Source organism: Poecilia latipinna, unplaced genomic scaffold (genome assembly GCF_001443285.1).
Source record: "Poecilia latipinna isolate Pla-1442-1.1 unplaced genomic scaffold, P_latipinna-1.0 Scaffold1302, whole genome shotgun sequence".
Taxonomy (NCBI): Eukaryota; Metazoa; Chordata; class Actinopteri; order Cyprinodontiformes; family Poeciliidae; genus Poecilia; species Poecilia latipinna.
In genome coordinates this window covers 6,361-28,005 of record NW_015113918.1, presented here as the reverse complement: position 1 = coordinate 28,005, position 21,645 = coordinate 6,361, and the positions used below count along the sequence as shown (strand labels likewise).

General features: G+C 37.6%; 2 long non-coding RNA genes across 2 annotated transcripts; one reads left to right on the top strand and one right to left on the bottom strand.

The window, feature by feature from the left end:
- Positions 1-12,625: 12,625 nt before the first annotated feature.
- On the top strand, positions 12,626-17,308 carry LOC106961445 (uncharacterized). Its single transcript, XR_001427772.1, has 2 exons — positions 12,626-16,949; positions 17,153-17,308. It is a non-coding gene; the product is annotated as an uncharacterized LOC106961445 (long non-coding RNA).
- A 92-nt stretch (positions 17,309-17,400) lies between these two features.
- LOC106961446 (uncharacterized) lies at positions 17,401-21,422 on the bottom strand. Its single transcript, XR_001427773.1, has 4 exons — positions 21,234-21,422; positions 17,941-18,049; positions 17,720-17,853; positions 17,401-17,479 (listed from the first exon to the last, which is right to left on the bottom strand). It is a non-coding gene; the product is annotated as an uncharacterized LOC106961446 (long non-coding RNA).
- Between the last annotated feature and the right edge of the window lie 223 nt (positions 21,423-21,645).

The window sequence follows — 21,645 nt, the reverse complement described above, 5'->3', positions numbered from 1 at the left end:
TCAGTCCCAGTGACCGTTTCACTCATGGTTTTTGCCCATGTGCTTTCTGGGTAAAAAATCAATCGAGAAACGCACCCCCCTGCCCCCGTCAACAATTTCCGGCCCCCCACCAGAGAAGGGAAAAGTTATGTGGCCCTCACAGGAAAAAGTTTGGGGACCACTGCTCTACAAGAAGCCTCTCAGTCTTTTTTCAGCCTTCCGAGACAACACCATCTGTAACCTGACTTTACAATGCATTCTTAAGCTTTATTGTTAGTAAGTGAGCTTCATGTCAAAGATCAGGACATGCATGTATTCCTATTTGTTTACAGTAACTACAATAGGCATATGCATTAACCATGATTCTTTATTGGTGGGAAAATGAAGCAAGCTCCTTATATATCTGAAATAAAGCAGGTGCTGGGTGTCCTGTTCTCGGAAGACACTATCTCTCCAGGATGCTTCAGGCGTGAGCAGCCAGCACCTGTTTCAACAGAGCTGATAACAGACTGGGGAAAATCTACATAAGGCTGAGAGAAAGCTGAAAGAGGAAACCAAATGCACAAAGCAACACTGTCTTTGAGATTAACAAAAGATTACATAATAAAATGTGAAAAACAAAACAAAAACAAGCAAACATAAAAAAAAAAAACAGCGTGGTCTTAACATGGAGTCATGAAGGCCACCTTTTGTAACATTCAGGTGACAGGAAGAAAGACCGTCAAGTTACACATTTACAGCCAAGAAGATAATTGACATCCACCTGCCTATCACTCTAGGGGGATTCTCAGCAACTGACTCAACAGTTGAAATTTGTCCTCAGTCATATGGCCCTTATCTGGACCTCTGTGAACATTGCTAACGCACCGCAGTCATAGAGATCTCATGGAAAATAATTGGAAGTCATGGTCCAATGTTGTTTTTGGGAAACATGCAATCCCGACAGCCGTTACCCAGAGCATGTAGAGGCCAAAACATAACTTATTACAGTTCCAAAACCCAAACTGACACTGGAATAACATGTAATTACAAGAGTTGGATTAAGGCCTGCAGCCGACCTCATGTCCAAGTGTGATTGACGTCAACTACCACACTCATCCGTACCAAGGTAACTGGTAGTAAACATCCCATTTTTTTTACAACACTTATTGATAGTCAAATAAGTGAACACAGTTATCCCTGATTTTATGTGTGCATAAAAACGTTGCAATAACTGCGCTATTTAAAGTTAAGCACATTTTTATACTGTTTATTTTTAAACATTCTTCTGAAGGCAGATTTTCACAAACTGGCATCATTTAAGACATCACTCGCCTATTTTGTATGTGCAAAATGCATCCAACACAGCTTTCACACTCACACCCAATGAGACTTTGTGCCCCTCCTCCTCTGGCTGCGAAAGACTTGAGCTTTAACGTTGATTTCTCCATTGTTTCCCACAAATAACCTTACAGAACTGATGTAGAACTTGCTGGAGAATATTTCTGCTTGTCGTCTTTGCATCAGTTTTGGCTGATAAGGTAAAAATCACTCAGATGTCTCGGGTAACGCATTGAGTTTCACTATTGTAACACTTGTTTGTCGGAGGTTTGCTCTATTTCCACATGAGGGCAGGGTTGGTGTAATATCAATTACAAATCCAGCCCACAGTTTAGTTTGAAAATTCTATATCATTGGATGCCATGATCTATGGTCTCAGATACTTTTAGCAAGGCTTAGAGCTGCAGTGTGAATAAACAGTGCAGCGGTCTTTGTATGATTCTGCACGTGGGTTAAATGACTTCTCAACGTGAACCCTGATCTCTCTCTGACTATTTCTGGATGTGGTGTTTAGACAAAGTTTTTTGCCCTGATATTTACAGAGTTCTTCAGAGCACTTAAAAAATAAAAAGCCTCACTTTCTCTTCGAGTGACCAGCAAATTACTCATGTAATTATTATGAACGGCTGCCATGTGGCATTGCTCTCTCTTTCTTTTCTTTTTTAAGTCAACCTTCCCTGGCTTACACCATTTGGTTTCATTCAAACAGATATGCTGTTCGGCTAGTTATAAGTCTGACTAAAACAATCCTCAGACAAGCATGGCTGTGCTGTGACCTTTTCACTAGGCACACAGGTCACATGCTGCTCTACTGATAATCCTATGCTAACGCTCTCAACCTCATACAGATGTTTTCTTCCACTGTGTGGTATTTCTTGGTGTAATTAAAGTTTTACGCCTCCACAATCGATTTCAGCCTTACAAGTGAAGGAGAAAACACTGTTGTATAAGTGATATTTCACAGTAATCAAACATGAAATGGGATGAGGAAGATGTGCAACAAAGGTCCTGCACTCGGCAATCAAATGCCTGGATGGCAGCATTCACTTTATGGGAGCAGTGAATTAACCATGGGAACCACAGGATGAGCATTTTTCAATTAGGTAGAATGGCTTATTTCACAAAACAATAGGCAGAGCTGGGGAAGTATGCTTTATTGTCAATGTAAAGGATTCAATGCATTTTAAAGTGTACAAACATACATACACACACATTACTGTGACACCCAGGCCCAAATACCAAAGGTTATTTCTTTTCATTGGAAAGAATGTGGTACTTTGTTTGCCAATTCAAAAACTTGCTCCTTCTGTCTCAGTTGTTGACCCCTTGGGAATGACCCTTCACCCACCTTGCCTGCTGGAGGAGGTCAGAAGGTCAAAAGTGTCCGATGGCAGAAACAGTGCATGGAAGCTTTCACTCTGTCAGGCTCTCTCAGGGCTTGCCACCATGTGTGAGCGTGTGTGCGTGAACGTCTGGATGTAGTGTGACGTACTTTGAGGTCCCCTGGACTTGAAAAAGTGGAACAACAGGTCAGTTACCACTTACCACCACTGAGATGATTACAGCAAGGTTCTGAAGCTGTTTGTTTGTGCTGTGAATGTTGTAAAACTGAATGCACATTTCAACGGCCTCCTGAAAAAAAACCACAAACCACACTGAGTTTCTCAGTAATCCTACAGTGAGCGCAGCGCATTACTGCTCACAAAGGGCAAAGAACATAAGTTTCTGTAACCACACATCTTGACCAGTGCAGACAGGTGTGGCTTCCAGGCTTCACTAACATCACAGACAGGAGACAGAAATGCAGGTGTGCACTTCCTTGTTGATGGACTACAGAAGACCACCCGTACTGTGGCTCACTTTCTTTCTGTAAAGTAATCTTAGATGTGAAGAGGGGTCTTTGGTAGCATTTTTTAATGTTCAGAAACTCCTAAAACACCTGTGCAGTGTTTTAGGTTACTTTTCACAACAGGTTTTTATTTCCTAAAGCTTATTTTACAGTACTGTAGAAACATTGAGTTTGTGCAAGAGATCAATTAAAGCTGAGGTGGCTCAGCCTCCAACAACAGGCATGCAAAAGCAGAAGAGCTGTACTGTTTCTGTCTTTCCTGAGAAGCTAAGAATAGACAGATCATTTGAATCAATTTTCTGTTGAAACGCTAAGTTGAGCAATCGTTTCCTGCCGAGTATACTTGAGCTAAAGCTTTATGAAAAAACTCCAAGCAAACTTCTGGCCCCTTTGACAAACAGAAGCAGCTTGGCAGAACATAATAAGACAATGTCTTATTGTGAAATGCAAACCAGTTGTATTTGTTCAGTCGTCTGCGTTTGACTGGCTTCCCACACTTTTTGAATGAAACCTTCCTGAACCTGAACGGGAAAATACTAACCTTGCACTGAAACATGCATCGCTGAAAATCAGTCGACTTTTGTCATCTGAAGGGAGAGTTCATGACACAAGCTTGCATTTTCATTGCCAGATCAAAATAACAATAAGCATAGGAATGTTCCCACAGATCAGCTTGTATCATTTCCATTTTAACCGTGTCAGGAGGTCATTTGATGTTGACTTATTTCAGAACGCATCTTTTCAGAATGCATGCAAAGAGGAAGAAGAAAATAAAAGTGAACTTTGTCCTTAATTCTTATGAAGGTTGCATATGAAATGAGTTGTACTGCACAGAGCTTGGAAAAACAACAACAACAAAAAAACATAGATGAAAGGTGGAAAGAGATGGCCTCCGGAGGGCTAAAACCTTCACCATTCCCCTGACAGACTAACCTGAAAACTAAAAAAGCCGATTACTCACACCCTCCTACAACGACAGACATCACGGCTCTCACTTCCTGTGTGGAAAGCAATTTTTCTTTTTTTGAATGTGTGTGGGGTTCCAATCAAGTGTGAGCTGAAGAAGTGGCAGTTATACCAGATGTTGGTGGTGCAAGAAAAAGCTGTTAATATACGATACTAAAAATATAGAGGAATTTGTTGCATTTCTAATTTAGCAGAGCGAACAGATAAAGAAGAAATCAGAGAGCTGCTGGACCCTAGACAGGTAAGAAAAAGAATGATGCAGCTTGTTGTTTTATGGTTAGACTGTAAGATCATTTTTGAGTTTAAACATACTTGCTTACTTTAATTACATGCAACGATTTGAGTGTGTAAACTCTTGTATGCTTTAAATGTAAATAAAAAAGTGTTTTAAGTGATCTAGGAAGATCACTACTGCTCATCTAAACTCAGATTTTTCATTTAAAAAGAGACTCTTTAGAAATAAGCTCTAGTGTGAATACCTTGATGCAGTTAAATGTGCTTTGCTTTTAGGTGATTGTGATGGCGAATTTCTTAAGATATTGCAGCATCAACTATTTGTTGATATGTTGCATCTTCTGGATTTTCTGGCCAGCAGGTACAACTTCCTTATGAATAGATCACGAAAGACGATTATATGTGCAACGCTGTTTAAAACTTTTAAACCATTATTATTTGTTTCATGTTGCATTAACAAGAAGCCTGACTTTCTTGTAATTCTGTAAATTGGTCTTTTAGTCGATAGTTTTCAGATGTCCATCAAGTTTTTCTTTAGACTCTAGTTTATTTTGAGAACCGAAGAGATTCATCGTCCCTCGGTTGTTTGACTCTATGTCAACATAAGTTTAGCTCTTTAAGAGTGAAGTTGTTGGTGCCAAACCTTTGTTTAATGGTTTCAGATGTGTTTCGTTTGATCTGTTGGCTTTGGTTAAGAGATAAACAACACATTTTGACATGAAGGCAGATTGGCCGGTAACAAAATGGCTGAGGGATCCAATTGAAAATCTGTTTCCTGTTAAAATTGATAGAAACTGGCAAAGTGCTGGATCATCCCTTGACGTTAGGAGCTGTATTATGCCGCGATCAGTTATACTTAAGAGTATAACTACTTAAACGATAACCTAAAATTAAAAAAAAAAAAAAGCACAAATAAAATGTTTTCTAAACACATCTAAAGCAAATACTAATCAAGATGACTTTAAATGGTTGAAAGAGAGTCAGGCTCCTTGGAAACTAAATATTTAAATGGCTGCTTTTTGTGTAAAACGTTTGATCATAATATCTTTGGTTTTACTTATCTAATAGTTGCATTGTTTGAACCGATTTGTTTTAGTTTTACTTTTGCTTCTTTTTCCTACTTCTGTGATTGACTATCGTTTCCATATTTTTGTTCTGTTGCGGTTTTGGTTTCTCCTGCCTTCTTCGCACATCATTCTCCTCTTGTGATTTAAGTTCTGTCAGGAAATGTCTGTTTCATTTTTCATTCATCAAGAAGTAGGTGATACGTTGACACGTTGTTTTGTTGTCTGACATAATGGGGAAGTGAAAGAAAGTCAACCAAGATGTCAGGAAGACAAATGAGGAGTTTGAAAAGTCTGGTTAATCTTTGAGGAAAACTTTCCAGATTCTTGAATGTACCGTGTTCATGTTTTCAGACATGATGGGAATGCCCAACTTCATACCCCTCATCAAGGAGGCTCTGTGTCCCAGAGATGAACATGTCATGACAGAGTCATTATCCAGAAAAATGGACAAAGAGATATGTCATTATAAGAGATATGTCCTCCGGTCAGATGTAATAATAATAATAATAATAATAATAATAATAATAATAATAATAATCGATTTAATTTGTACTGCACTTTTCATTAGAAAAAATCTCAAAGTGCTACACAGTGCAACTAAAATTGTAGATAAAATCAACATCATAAAAATCATGTGGAGGCAGAATAGGCTTGCTTAAATAAAAAATAATTTAAGCCTCTTTTGAAGTGAACCAGTGGTTGCGGAGCTCTCAAATCATCCGGGAGAGAGTTCCAGAGACGGGGGGCAGCCACAGCGAATGCCCGATCTCCCATGGTCCTTAATCTGGAGCGAGGAAGGTGTTGTGATATTGTGCAGGAGAAACTGGCACACTTCATGAAATAGATGGTATCATGAAGAAAGAACAATATGTGGAAATACTGAAGTAAGATCTACAGACACCAGCTAAGAAACTAAAGCTGAAGTGTAAGTGGCTCTTCCTAATGGACAATAACCAGGAGTAGAAGGCCAAAGTGGTTACAGAGGGATTTAAGGACAAAAGTGTTAATGTTTTGATTGAACTATCACAAATCCCTGGTCTCAAGCATATCAAGAACGAACATGCATCACATGAATTCCCAGGAATCTCATGTGATGCATGTTCATTCTTGATCAGTCGCAGTCTCTGCATGTCCAACCTGGTTATAAGGAGCAAACTAATGTCTGCACTGATGAACCAATGTTTGAGTTATTATTAATCAAAGGCAGCTCCAAACACATTCATTTTTAGGCTTCATTTACAGGAACTCATTGTTTCACAATTTTCTAGTTATAGTTAACTGCTACGCTATACTATAGATTAAACCATACTGCAGATACTTGAGCTTTACTGACACTCATGTATTTTTGTGCAATGTATTGTGTGTTGAAGAAGTGCTGACTGATAAAACAGTAAATTTTGAATCTTGAGATGGTTGTAGAGGGATAGCCAACATATATGACCCAAGTCATGCAGCTGGCAGTGCTAACTAGAAAATGTATGTAAATTTAGGATATTTAAGACATTCATAAATAAATATTTCACATATTCTTTCTCTCAAATATTTTTGTTAATTCTGACTGTCTTTAAACAACAGACGTTTGGTCTGACTTGAGAATGAGAAAAAAGGTGTCTGTATCTTGCACATAAACATTTAGTTACATTTAGAAAAGCCCATTGAAGTCCATTTTTAATTAAAAATTAAACTTTTAAATTTTTTTCACCCTGATGTTACTCTGATTGTCCTTATTGTTATTAACTGTGGTATGTTAACTATGGTTATGGTCAACCCTACGTAGTCTGAGTGATAATCTTTTTATACGTTTTCATCACTGTTTGTGGTTTGTTTGTTCAACACGGCTTCTCGTTTGTTTTTACATTTGTTTTCCTTTTTCAATATCATTATTAATTCTGACTCAGTGCTCAGTGCTCGTCTAATGACGTCCTTTTCTTTCCTCTTCTTTCGCACAGAAGCAAAAACAGTCACACAGGCGGCAGGCAGCAGAGTGATCCTGAACTGCACTTACTCAGACAAAAATATAACCATGGCAACTTGGAGTTTTAATGGAAAGGATCTTATCTCCTTCCGCAGAAATGGAAAAACAATTAAGTTCAATGAAAGTGTCCGCCTTAATGTAGATATGTCTGAATTAGAAAGTAAGCGATATGCACTCATCATAAAAGACGCTCAGAAGTCACATGAAGGAAACTACACTTGCAAGATAACTACAAATTCAGGACTTTTTGATGAGATCCAGGAGCTTATAATTACAGGTCAGTAAAATCTGTTTTAAATCACCCATTACAATCAGGAACAGGAAAGAACAGGGATTAAAGTGCATAACTAATTAAAGTTGTTAAACAGTTAAACTATTTTTAAGGGTGTTTTTTTTTCATTCTGGTATTTGGTTCTTTCCTCACCAAAACCTTACGGGAGATTTTTTTTTTTTTTCAATATGGATGATAAGTGTAACACTGTCTCACCAAAGCATAATTAGAAATGTTTTAGTTTTTTTTAAGAAACCACAGGGCGTGAATACAACTTCTAAAAATATTTAAGAAAAAACAAACAAACAAAAAAAAAATACATCCCACACAAACACGCAACAAACGTTTTATAATTACACAAGAACCAGAAGGAAACTAAACTGAATTGCTGCCTCCCCCCCCTCTGTTTTTCATTCACAGAAGAAAAAAGAAGCACCAACATACTGAATATTATCGTCATAGCTGCTGTCCCTTCTGTATGTTTCCTAATATTAATATGTGCTTTGGTCATTCTGAAACAAAGAAAAAAGTAAGTGCTTACTGTTGGAGTTTTGATCATGACAACAACGTCTTCCTGGATCGAAACTGAATTTCTATCTCTTTCACAGGAACAGATCTCCTTCAGAAATACGGGTAAATATAACCTTACAACTTATTAGTCATGTTTTACTCACTTTTAGGAACCAAAGTGTCCGGCACATTGTTTGCTCAATACTTCAGGAGAAACAGTGATTAAAGGAAGATGGTGTCACTTTGTACAATTCTTGTGCAACCTCCAAATAATTTATTTGTAAGTTTGCAAAAGGAAAACAATACTTGTATTATAAAAGGATAATATATGTTTTCCAGTCAATAAGCAAATCTTTACTTTGAGAAAAAGAGGGAAATATGAAGCTGAGTGCTTAGAATACATTACAATTTAAGGTGGGACATGGATTTCATAGCAGATAGTGAGAGATTTTACGAGCAGATTTTTTTCGTTCTTAATCATTTTAGGTCATCAAACCAGTCCCATCAGACAAGGTTAACTGGAGTAAATGCAAAATGTAGATTTCAAATGATGATTTTATCTATAAGTGCAAAGATGCGCTCCTCGCCAACCTGGCCTTGTTAAAATACTACGGACCTTGTTAAATTATGAAGTTACTATTGAGCATATTTCGCTTTCCACACCCATACCTACAGCCAGAGCTGCAGAATCAAGAAGTCCTTTAAATAAAACCTGTCTGACAAAAGGAAGTAGGCTAAAAGATTTTAAATAGCACGGCATACTGCCCCCATCAAAAGAGTTTTAAGAACAGATGAGAAGCAAAGTCTTTGACGTTAATTTATCTGCATTGGGTTTGCGTAAACATGAAACCTTTGAACCTTCTTAGGAATGGGGAGTCTGCAATAATTACTTAAACACTGGCTCATTCAGGAGATTACGCAAACATCTATAACGCTGCTGTCCTCCCTTGGCAAGAAAAGTTCAAAGAGTGCAAAGATTAATCTCAGATTAGCCTGAAAGCATCTTGATGACGACTAAAATTTTGGGGAAATTATTCGGTTGACTGACTAGAGCTACGTAGAACATTTTGGAAGATGTGCAACCTGCTATATCTGGTGTAATACCAGCAAACGTTTCAAAAACAGAACAGCATGCTGACTTTTATAGTGGTTTAAATGTGGTGATCTGAACCCTTTTGCTGCTTTATCATTCATAATTGATGAAAACAAGGATTCTGACTTCAAGCTAAAACTCCCAAAATTCTCAGTAAGTGAGAATATCCAGCTGACTTACTGGCTGAACTGAAACAGCTCTGTTATTAGGTCTGGATGCTTCCTTGTATAGAAAACCAAGTTGTTGTAGATTGCTTTTTTTTTTTTTTTTTTTTTTTACAAAAAAAAATTTTTTTTGAAATAGATTACAAATTCCATTTAATCTGTAATTTGAACTACTTAGGTTACCATTGTCTGATTAAAGCATTTGTAAAGGAGACATTACGTTTTTCTTGACCACCTAAAGCTGAATCATCTGACATCTGTTTTGTTCCTCTTTTTACAGCAGCAAAAGCAAGTGGAAGATATTTATGAAAACCATTTGGAAATTCAGCGCCGCCAAGCTTACCTTAACAAACCCTGATGTTGCTGCTGTTTACACTGCTGTCAGTAGAACGGCCCGAGGGACACGTGTTCTGAAGCCACCATCTGCTCTTAAATGCCCTCTTTATGGTGATAGCTATGACTCTCTGGCGAGGAAATGTGATATTTGTTTTTCCCAGGTTAAACAGAACAGGCTTCAGTATACCACGCCGTTCGCTCTGCGGCTTATATCAGTCATTGCTTTCCACAAGTATTTAAATTCATCACACTTTTTGGACTTTACATTACACAGGTTCTCTTTTCTTCCTAGTCAAAAGGGGTTTGTTATAAACCATGACCACTGAGTATTTTTGGATTTCACTAAAACCAGTGTTACCACTTCTCATCATCCTTTAAGCTTGGACTGAAACACAGCACACTCTGTAACCTTGGTGCAATAACTCTTGACACACTGGAAAATAGAAGATGTCAATGTCCTGCAGCAACATTCCCTCCTAAATGCCAGTCAAATATATAATTTTATCATTGACTGGGCAGATGTTACATCCAGTCAAACGATGCACAGTAATGCAGAGTAAGCCAGACAGTGTGGGTGTTAAAGACAAAAACACCCACACTGTTAAGGTGCAAACCAGGACCAGCGGTGGTTTTAAGATTTTCATTTATAACCAAACAATGCAGCATTTTCTTCCTGCTTCACATTTGTGCACTACTTTGTGTTGGTCTGTCACATATTAAAGGCTGTGACCTAAACTGTTCAAAGGTCGTGAATGCTTTCACAAATCAATGTGGAGTATAAAACAAGGAACCCTTTCAACAGCACAAAAATCCAGCTTATGAAACATAATTCCTACGTGTGCAGGTGAGGCCTCCTTTAACTCCATACAGCTGTCATAACAAGGAAACGAGTGGGCATTTCTGCTGAAGGACGTAATGCGTCACTGTAGCAGATATTAAGAGAGTTCAATGGAAATTTTTGAAATAAAATGTAACCGCCCTTCAAACTGTACCAGTCAAATTATTTTTAGTTATTTCCTTTTCTACAGGTATGAGATTGAACAAAGCAGAGGTATCAGAGTACAAAGAGTTGATGAAAGTTCTGTTTAATCAACAAAGACAGTGGGTTTATCTTTTAGGTTGTTGGTTGAAATGACGTTCCAGACAAAGACACATGGAATTAAAAAGAAGCTGATAGAAAACATTTATTTTGGAAAGCGGTACAAATAAAGTTAAAAGGCTCAATCACTGTCAGAACTGAAGCATTCTTTCATAACCTAACCTTGTTACAATCCCTATTTTTCCTTTTTCTGTCAACACACACCCCATACCAGACATATCTGGAAAACATTCAGAGGAAAATCTCATAACTTGTCCTGTGACCATGACAGCAAAGCTTGTGATGGCTTCCTCCCATGACTGTCAGTTGCTCAGTTGTGCGACTGATAGTTGCACAACTGAGCGCCTTCAATATTTAGACAGTTCGCCTACTTCACACTCGGTCAGCTGAAGCTCTCTCGTTATATACGTCTGTTCTCAAAGGGGTTGGGTGTTAAAAACAACAAAACGGAGGCAAGGGTCTGTTTTTAGGTCTGCCATTAATAAAGAAGGAAGCTACAAATACCAACACCTACAACAGAAAATAAGACAAGCCAAAGAACAAGTAAATGCAAACTCATGAAACGGAATAAAAATCAAAAAGCTGGAGCAGAATGAAAATTGTACAGCAAGATATGAGGGACAAAAAAATGATTACAAATGTTTATTTTTTTCTTCTCGCAGCTAATAAATAGAAAAACAAATATGAACAATGATATCATGTGTTTCTTAAGAATATTTCTTGCCTTGCTTACTAAAGATTGCAAAAGAAAAAACAACATGTCTACACATATATTTAGACATGATTTGAAACAGCAAAATGTCAGAACAAAACAGAAAGAAAGCAGAGAAAGTAGATTTTGCATGTTCCCATTTTTGCCCGAGGCTGAACAAAATCTATAAACTTAGAATGTAGGTTTATAACTTGGTGTTTAAAGAACACCAAGTTTTAAACACTGTAAGTGTAAATTGTTTTTCTACACACAGATCACACATTTATAAAACAAAAAATGAAGATCATACAACTTTGTCTCTTTGAAGTGGAACCAGATTTAGTTATAAGGCACTTGAATAAATTTAAAAAAAAAACTGAGTGATGTTTGCACTCCAAGAAAAAACTAATCGTCTTTTATCAGAAATGACATCATTGTGACAGATTTATAAGCAGCAGCCACCTCGTTTCAGGAAATCTACATGTAATGCCATTGTAACACAGGGACTAGGTGCCGTTTTCAGTGTTGTTAGGTCGGCAAGCCATGAAAAATGTCTCCTGTTAAGCGCAACAGTGTGTCCTTTCTCTCCGTGTCCTTTACTGACCTGCAAATAACTAAGAATTTGGGAGTTTTACATGTGGTTTTGAGGTAGCAGGTTTGCTGTTTCACTTCCAGTGGGTAGTGTCAGCCCATTGTTTTCAAAACTCCTTCTTCTTTATGGTTTTAGTTTGGAGGAAAAATGGGAATATTTCATGTAAGTTCAGCAGTTTATAATAACAAGAACAAGGAATGTGCATATCAAGCTGTTGAATCAACTATGAACAACAGAGACGGTACATTCTGCAGTTGTTTCAGCATAGAAATAACTCCAGTGTAACTAGGGAGACCTCTAATACCTCAGCTTATGAGATGAAAGGCAGAGTCATTATGAAAAAAGTAATAACAATGAATAACTTTAAGCATAAACAAATGTTTTCAACATACACTTCTAAAGCAGTGGTTTTTAACCTTTTCTGAGGTACCGAACCCACCAGTTTCATATGCGCATTCACTGAACCCTTCTTTAGTGATGAATAAAATATGATTTTTTGTTTTTTTCCAAATTCAAGACATAGGTATATGATTTTTTTATTTTTTTTTACTGGTGCACAAAATGAGCCCTGCATGAATATCACCTTGCTCAATGAACCAAACCAACACGGTGCATGAACTCACAACAAGTTGCGGTACTACTTTATTCTGGCCCCTAAAAACTATTTCAGCCCCATAAAAGAATTTCAGCTCCAAAAAAAATATTCTACTATGTTACTAATTAAAAATAAATTTGGATTTTTGGAGGAATACAGCATTGAACAAATTACATACCTGCAAATCAGTGTGACTTCTGCTGTTGTTTTTGGGAGACCAGCTCAGACGTGTGTGGCTTCACCTTGGCAAGTGCTACTCTCATGTCATCTTCACAGCAAAGTCTGTTCCTTTTCTTCTATTTTTGCTCGACATATTTAGTATGGATTAAAATATTAAGAAATAAACCACACGACAGACAACTATGACAGCCCTTGACTACTGTGCGCACTAAATTCCCCGCAGCACTCACTGGCCAAGCAATGTAATGTGGTCCTCTGCAGCAAGTGATGACCAAGATGTCATCACTACTTTACGCAAGTGTGTCTTTACTTCCGCGGCAGAGGCTCCGCCGAATCCCTGAGACCGACTCATCGAACCCCTGGGGTTCGATAGGACCCAGGTTAAGAACCACTGATCTAAAACTACTTCTATGAACACCAGGTTATACAAAAATAAATAGCTTTAACACCAGGTATTGTTCACTTGTTAAAAAGAAACTCCTGTCAAAGTTTGCTTCATTTGCCATGTTGAAGGAATGTTTCTCACTTCCGGATGCAGAATTTTTCAGATATTTTCAAATTAGAAATTTTGTTCGAATTAACATCTTGAATTTCTTCTGGAAGAAAAAAAACAAAAAAGATATGCAAGCTGCTGTTGGGCTTTCCAGAATAAAAAGTATCAAGTTCAAGCTTTGCTGACATCTTTGCAGAGCAAATTAACTTTGCCACAAACTCCATGAGGGCTGCGTGGGAGGAGGAGCTGGGTTTGCAGATTAGGAGTGAGATCTGGGAGATCTTGGGAGGATTTGGTCATGCTCTATTGATGTAAAGCACCAGTTAATTCTGTTCAAAGTGTTTCATAGACTCCACTATTCTAAGATGAAACTGTACAGAATGTTCCCCTCAATATCTTCTAAATGTGATAAATGCAAGTCGGCTGATGGCTCCCTGTCACGTCTGTTCTGGTCATGAACCGAACTCTTCCAGTATTGGTGTGACATTTCCAACTTGTTCTCTGAAGTGTATAGGTGCACGTTGGTTCCGTGTCTTTATAGAAAGGTAGTACCGTCCTAAAATGTAAATGGTAATCAGTGCAGTTTAACCAGTTATAATTGCACTGACTTGTTTTTATTTTATTTGTAGTTATTGTACGTTTTTATTTGCGTTATTGTCATATTGCTAAGAGTATATTTTTCCTTATACAGTAATTTGCTAAATACAGATATGCTTTATACTCTTGTGTATAATTCATGTATGCTGTATTTTGAAAACTTAATAAATATATAAAAGAGAAAAACTTCTGTCGATTACATCGAGTTTTTTTCTTACACAGCAACAGTATTAATGTATGCTAGGTCTATTACGTAGTTATACTGGGGAATTGGAGACAGGCACGATATTAGTGTCTATCAATTTTTCATTGCAGGTGTAAAAGCACACACCCACTCACTAAAGCTATGTGAGTATATATAGCATCTAATGTTTTATTTATTAGAGGACAAGTCCAAACACTTTGCACTGCTCATTTCTGTGCAGAGTGTAAAAGGTGTCATGGTTAACCAGCATGCTGATTGACCTGGATGCCATAGTCGACATCAGCAACATTTATGAAAACCGAAACATCTATTGTACATTTTCACGCTGGTGCAGTGTCATGTGCTTATGCTTGTGTGCTTAAAACAGAGTAGAAGTTTGACTTGGTGTCACTAAATACTATTTTTAGTTTCTGTAGATTCACACTTTATGAGAATAAAGAGCGAGTTCGACGCTGTTAAGAGCCACGCTCACTTTGTGTCACAAATAATGTTTACAAAAAAAACAACAAAAAAAACAAGAAGAAATGCAGCATCAGATAAAAAGGAGAGAAACAGATAACATGTCACGGTTTGGATTTTCAAAAGTTCATAAGGGTGAACACACCAAAGGAGAAATCATTCTTATAAACTTGCTGTGGTACAAATACAAGTTTTAAATCCCAGTTCACTTTAAAATCAAAATGGATGAACCAGCATAATGCTGTGTTGTTGTGTCTGGAGGTAGATAGTCTCATCAGAAATAAAACTTAATTTGTTAATTTTCTAGGTGTAACCTTTTCACTTTGGCTCTTGATCAAAAACTTTTGGATTCTTTTTTTTAATCTATTGTTTTCTACTAGGAAGCGTTTGAGCAAAGCGAGGGCAAGTTAGGGGAAAGGAAGCTTCAGGCCTAAAAAGCAACCAGATAAATTTGAGTGTCTTCAGATCAAACTGTGGTTCATCATTTAACACCATCTTTAAATAGCAACAACAACAAAAAAAAAACAATTAAAGAACAAAAAAAAAAAAGATTTCTTCTGAAAATGGTCAGATGATTAAGTAAAACAATAAAGGCAGCCAAATTCTGAAAAACTGATAAAAACACTTTGAAAGACTTCAAGTACAGGTTCTTGGAAGCTTCATTTAAACAAATGAGCGATAACTCAACACTTTTCCAATAACCCAACGGAATTAATAATAGTTAACTCAAATTCTACAAATTAACACAATAGCACTCATTTTACCTTCAGAATATAAATAATGCTGAACCAGTGACATTCTGGGAAGAAGAAAAAAAAACATACAACTTAAAGATTAAACATAAAAAAACCCATTTAAAATATGGAACTCAACATACTTCCTCAGTGTAACTAACCCGAACAAAGCCTGCAGGAGGTGATGTTGACTAAGTATGAAACTTCCTAACACGCAGTCTCAAACTAAACTATTAATACAGCAAACACTTGTTTTCGAAAACATCTGTACAAGGGAGCGTAGGTTGGTCATTGTTTGTGTTTTTCAGTCACTGAAATAGATGAGTCCACCACAACTTTCAAAAACACAATAAAGCCTTAAAGATGTAAAAAAATAAAAGAGAAAAAGGCTTTTCAGGCGATTGGGTGAGTGACACAAGTCTTCCACACATTTCAACTCAAGTAAAAACCAACAACTAAAACCTAAAATGCTGAATTTTAGATTTTTAAAGGTTGGACTAGTTAAGGCTTTATATTTAACTAACATTAAGGGGCTTTAATTGCCCCTACTTACTGCTTTAATTGCATAGCATACATGCTCACTGCATGTTATGCATACGGTGCTCCTCAAAAGTTTACATACCCCTTCTAAAATGTCAGGGATTTTTTTAACAAAGTGGTGCCTTGGTCATGCTGGATTTGTTTTCCTCATATGGAACTGAGGATTTTTTGGATAAGGTCGTAAATACTTCAAAACAAAGTTTGGGTTCAAAAACCCTTCAGTCGTCCACTAGATGCTAATTGATGGTTTCATTTTCCTGCATCATAGTGACTCCAAGTATGCATCTAAAAATCAACAAAATAACGACATAGGAAAATTCAGCTGTGAAATGGATATTTCTCAAAGCAAAGAAATATCCAAAAATGTCGTAAAAATAGATTTTACTGGTGTAGCGAAAAAGTTATTCCACTGCATTTCTCTACAAAAAACTTGCATCAGCTCTAAAGACGAGACATGGGGTTTTCTATATAATTGTTTTCAAATATAAAAATGGCACATGAAATGCTTTGCTCACTGGAATCTGAATCAGACCTAAACGTAGAGCTGCTTATGATGCACAACAGCAGTGGGAAGAAAAGTAACCAAAAGGGAACCCTAATGTTGGCAGCTGAAGTACTAAAATAAATGTGTAGTGTTGGAAAACTAAGTCAAATTATTCACTGCAAATTCTCATGTTTTCACTAAAAACAATAAAGTTCAGCTTAACTAGTAAAAATAGTGTCCATCAGTATGGTAGTGGAAAACTGTTTACATAATGCAGTTCTGGTTCACTGACTTCCTTCTTAAATAAACAACATCCTTCAGTTATTAATGTGGAGTTGGAGGCCAAACCAATCACAGGCTACATTAGCACTTTAAGGCACAAAGTCAGGATTCTCAGGTGACAGCCGTGATGTCACAGTCATAAAGAGGATGTTTGACCCAGAGGGGATGGAAATCCTTTTTCTTTTTGGCGTGGGATAGAGAGTGTTAGGAGGAAACATACATCAATAAGGTTTAGTTCAGGGGTCACCAACTCCAGTCCTCGAGGGCTACCATCCTGCAACTTTTAGATTCACCTCTGCTCCAAAACGTCTCACCAGCATTCATTCCTCTCTGCAATAGGCTGGAAACGAGCAGTTTATTTGATCCAGGTATTTGACGCATCTAAAAGTTACAGGGTGGTAGCCCTCGAGGACTGGAGTTGGTAACCCCTGGTTTAGTTGAACTTAAATATCGGGCTTTTCTGTTCCTTGACAATCAGGGTTACTTTGGCAACAATATCCTTGGCTTTGATTTGATGATTGGAGGGCTAGTTCTGGTTAGTTCCCATTTAAATGCCAAGCGTCGAGCAGCTTATCTGTTGAAGAAGCAGGAAGTGATGAGACACAAAATATTCCATGAAGCCTCAGATAGCAGCACAGTTGCCATGCACCCTCTGACCAGCGGGCAAGGTGGGTGGAGTGTTTTGCTAAAGGACACAACGACAGAGGCAGGAATCGAGTCAGCAAGCCAGCATCCTGTTGTTTCAATCTCTGCCAAAGATGGTCCTAAAACAGACAATTCACACATCTGGTTAGCCTAAAATTAAATCTCCAAAAGATTTGTGAGAAATGGGGGAGAAGGTGGGCTATTGTTAAAAACAAAGTTGTTGCATTACACAAAATAAAAGAAAGAACAACTCAATAAATTATACATAGAATACACACATTAAAACGTATTTTAAAACACACACATTTACATGTAAAAACTACAAAAAGAAGAAAATGCATTGCAGTGGCATGACTTACAAGCTTAAGTTTTAGTATTTGCTTGGACGTATTAGGATCCATCTCTTTCCCTCTGGTGTTATAGTGCAGCATTTTCATTTGCTGCTTCGTCTGGTGAGGATGTTCGCACTGCGTCTCTGTCAGGCCTTAGAAACCTGACAAGTAAAAACAAGACATAACTTGAGCAGGATGAATTTAAAATGGCATCAGAGTTAATGGTTAAAGGCTGTTGTAGCTTTTACCTCGGAAGTTCAAAACATCCACGTTTGTGCAGAAATGCAGCAAAGCCAGCTGCCACAATGATCAGAAGAAGAATACTAAAAAAAATCCAGCCAGTTATGGAGCTTGTTACTGTTAAACAAGACACAAACGCAAAACGTTAATTAAAAACTTGATTTTGTTTGACAAACTGGTAAAATGTCGTATATGATTTACATAACTCTCACAGAGCTCAACATGTAGCTTCTACTAGAACTTAAAAACAAGAACTGCAGCAAACCAGAATATGTCTGGTGCCCAAAGAGCCAAAGACTACAGTGCAAGAGAGGGGATAGAAGCCGATAGCCTATGTTTTTGCCTGACTAAAATATGCAGTGGCTTGGCAAGTATATGCAGTTGAGGTAGCGTCTCCTCTGACATATTATTCAACTTGCACAAAAATTGTGTTCAAGAAACTGATGTCATTGTTTAAAAAGTTTCCTCCCCTCTGAACTCAACATGCCTCCAATTAACCACATAAAACCTGTTGGAATGGGATGTTGATGACAACTTGCATGTTTCCTGAAGCACTGCAGTCTGTTGAAAATGCGTGTCGTTCTCCAATTTCTACTCTTTAAAAAAAGTAAGAAAGAAAACCTGTGCTGTTTAGTTGAAATATTTAATGAAAGTAAATCAGATTAAATGACTGGTTGCATCAGGCTGCTGACAGAAATGTTTGATCTGATAAACTATTTCCATGTCTTCAAATGAATATTTGAAGACATGGAAATATTCATCTGTATGTTTTGGTTTTGTTTTTCACCACTTTTGGATTTACTGGTTGATTATGAGTCCCTGGGTGGTGCTCATAACATGCCATGAAAGGCCACACAGATGGAAATCCAGACCCAGGCTGATTACATAACAGGGCTCCTGACAAAGTTTACTAGAGTGCACACTTTGTTTTACTAAAACCTAAATTATATTGTGATTTTACAAGATAGACCAACACAAATTAGAGCACAATTGCAAAGGAAAGGGGGGGAAAAACAACAAATGTTTTTACATAAAAAGTTTATTTCAACAAACTACCTTCAGAAGCAACCCAATTAGTTAATAATATTTAGCCTCCTGTATCTAATACAGAAAAATCATTTGGATGTTTCTCTGAGCTTTTTAAAGTACTGCCAAAGATAAGTCTGAGCTGTCATTCCAGCACAAGAATCACATAAACTGTTTCATTCAACATCTGGTTGTGTAGCTTCTCTTCTAGCATAATGCTATATTTAACTTCAGGGCCGTTTCACAGTCTACACTTCCGCACAAACTCATCAAAACAAAACTTAAAACAGGAGTGGCCGTGCTGACCCCATCCTTCTGCCTTGCATAGTAGCCATTTATATAAGCAGAATTTTTCATCCTGTAACAAGACCAAATCCTTTCAACTACAAAGATCTCACAGTTGGAATGGACACAGTCCCCCGCACCATTAAGCACCAAAAACATGTCAGCCTCTCGCACACAGAATTGGGTAATTATTGGGGTTTTTTCTCAGAAGTTAAGCTCCCGGTCAAAGAGTCCACAGGTCCAAAAACATACTGATAATAGCTTCAGGCTTCAAAGAGAAACACACAAATTTTGGAGTTTGTGTAATACAATGCTTTCCCGTGTTGATGTTAGTCTGCAGAATAGAAAGCTTGGCAGTGCACAGCACTCTGCACATAAACCTTTTAGTTTAAACCCTGTCAAGCTGCTGATGAAATGATGGTTTTGTTTCCTGTCAGAAGGGCAAAAACCTCCAAATACAACAATCTGCAGCAGTGAAGGAAGGACAGAAACTCAGCAGATAGGAAAAAACAACCCCATTGATTTTTGTCCTGATGAAGGACTTTCAGCCTGCAGGCGCAGCAGAATTTCCTGTCCCATAGTAACACCCTTTTTCTGTAGAAAACAAGTTAGCAAGTTTGCTGTGACCTAAACTGTATTTTTTTTTCTTTTTTTTCCAGTTGGAACTGCAACCAGTCAATGTTGTTGACTGAAATAGGTTTGATAATAAAATATACTGCCTGGAATATGTGAGTCTGTGGCTTGCATAAGTACTTTCAGACTTCTTTAGTTTGTTCTATTCCATAAAAACATTTAAATGGTTTCATTTGGATCTTATGCAAGACGTGTTTCACAAGGTTATTATGCAGTAAATAGCGGTAGAGAATGTCTCCTCGTTACTCTCATTTATTATTGCTTTGTTACTGGAGAACCATCTTCTCTATATTGAAAAAAACATTGCAGTCAAGTTTGAGCACTTATGTGCTCGGGGTACGCTCGAAATTACAAAATAAAGACTGAGGATCCTGAAGGATTTAGTCATCTCAACAGCAAAAGAAAAGAATGGAAGATTTTAAGACATTTTGTCTGCAATGAGCGAAAGACATTTGAAATAGCGTTTGGTTGTCAATGCGTAAGTGCAGTTAATGGTAGAAAACTGTGCGGCTAGCATGAACGGAGACGCAGTCAGTAAATTACATACAGCATTCCCTTCACTACTAATTACATGCAATCAAGTTTCTTCAACGTCGACTGAAGGGTTTTACTGCACACAAGTGAAACTCAAAGCTCAAGTTACCGAGCGATCAAGTATTGGTGTAAAAGTGGGCTGAATACAAATTCACAAGACATGATTCGGATTTTAATTTGTAGGGAAAAATATGGTTGTAACTTTCTCAAAATCAAAAATGGTTTCAGTAGTATCAGTAGATTTTTTTTTTATGCACACTCACAGTTTGTTGGAACCTTTGCAATAAAATACGGAAGTTCAACAAACTTATCATGACAGCTGATTAAAGCCATAATGTTAAACCGTCTACTGGGACTGAAGGGGATTAGTTTCATAACGGCCTTTTGTTCCTCCAGAAGCTGGTTTATCACGTGTCTTTACACAGGGGCATAAAGGGGAAATATACTGGGTTATGTCCATTAAATGTGTCATAACCTGGAGCACACGATGTATTCCAGGTGATGGATTTATTATTTCCTTTATTTTTACTTCTCCCCTACCAGAAGATATGCTGGTGTACAAAGTGACCTTTGTTTCGAGTACTATTTGCAGACACAGATAAGCTGTCTGCGAGTGAAACCAAAATACACCGACCACTGAAACAACCCCAGTTCAAACAAGCCACTGCACAAAATACTACAAATTTAGAGAAGTTGAGGAGAACATTGATTATTAAAGAACAAAATATTCACATCCCCAAATACTTGCTTGAAAATGTACAGAAAATACTTCCCCAGAAAGCATAAATAGCTTATTTAAAACAGGTCAAAGACAAATTATCACCTGAGAAATCCACGTAGAGGAAACTCTGGTAACTTCCGTATTTGTTATTTGCGTCACACTGGTAGACACCAGCCAGGTCTTGAGATTCCTTCACAAATGTCAGCGAGGCCCCCTGAGCCAAGATTGATGGAGACAGAACGTCGCCTGACCTGCGAGAAAAAGTCAAGATAACGTTTTAGCACACAGAGGAGTTACACACATAATACCGCGTCATGGTAAATGACAGGTCACAAAGGAATGACGGTTCAGGATAATAAATTAAATTAAATTACTTACATTAACCTAGGAAAACGCCCACTGTGGGCGTTTACTCTAGGAAACTGTAACTGTCTTGATCACACAGAAAACTTAACTACGCCCATGTTTACCACCAGGCATGGGTGGGTTTGTTATACCCACATTTATTCTGTGT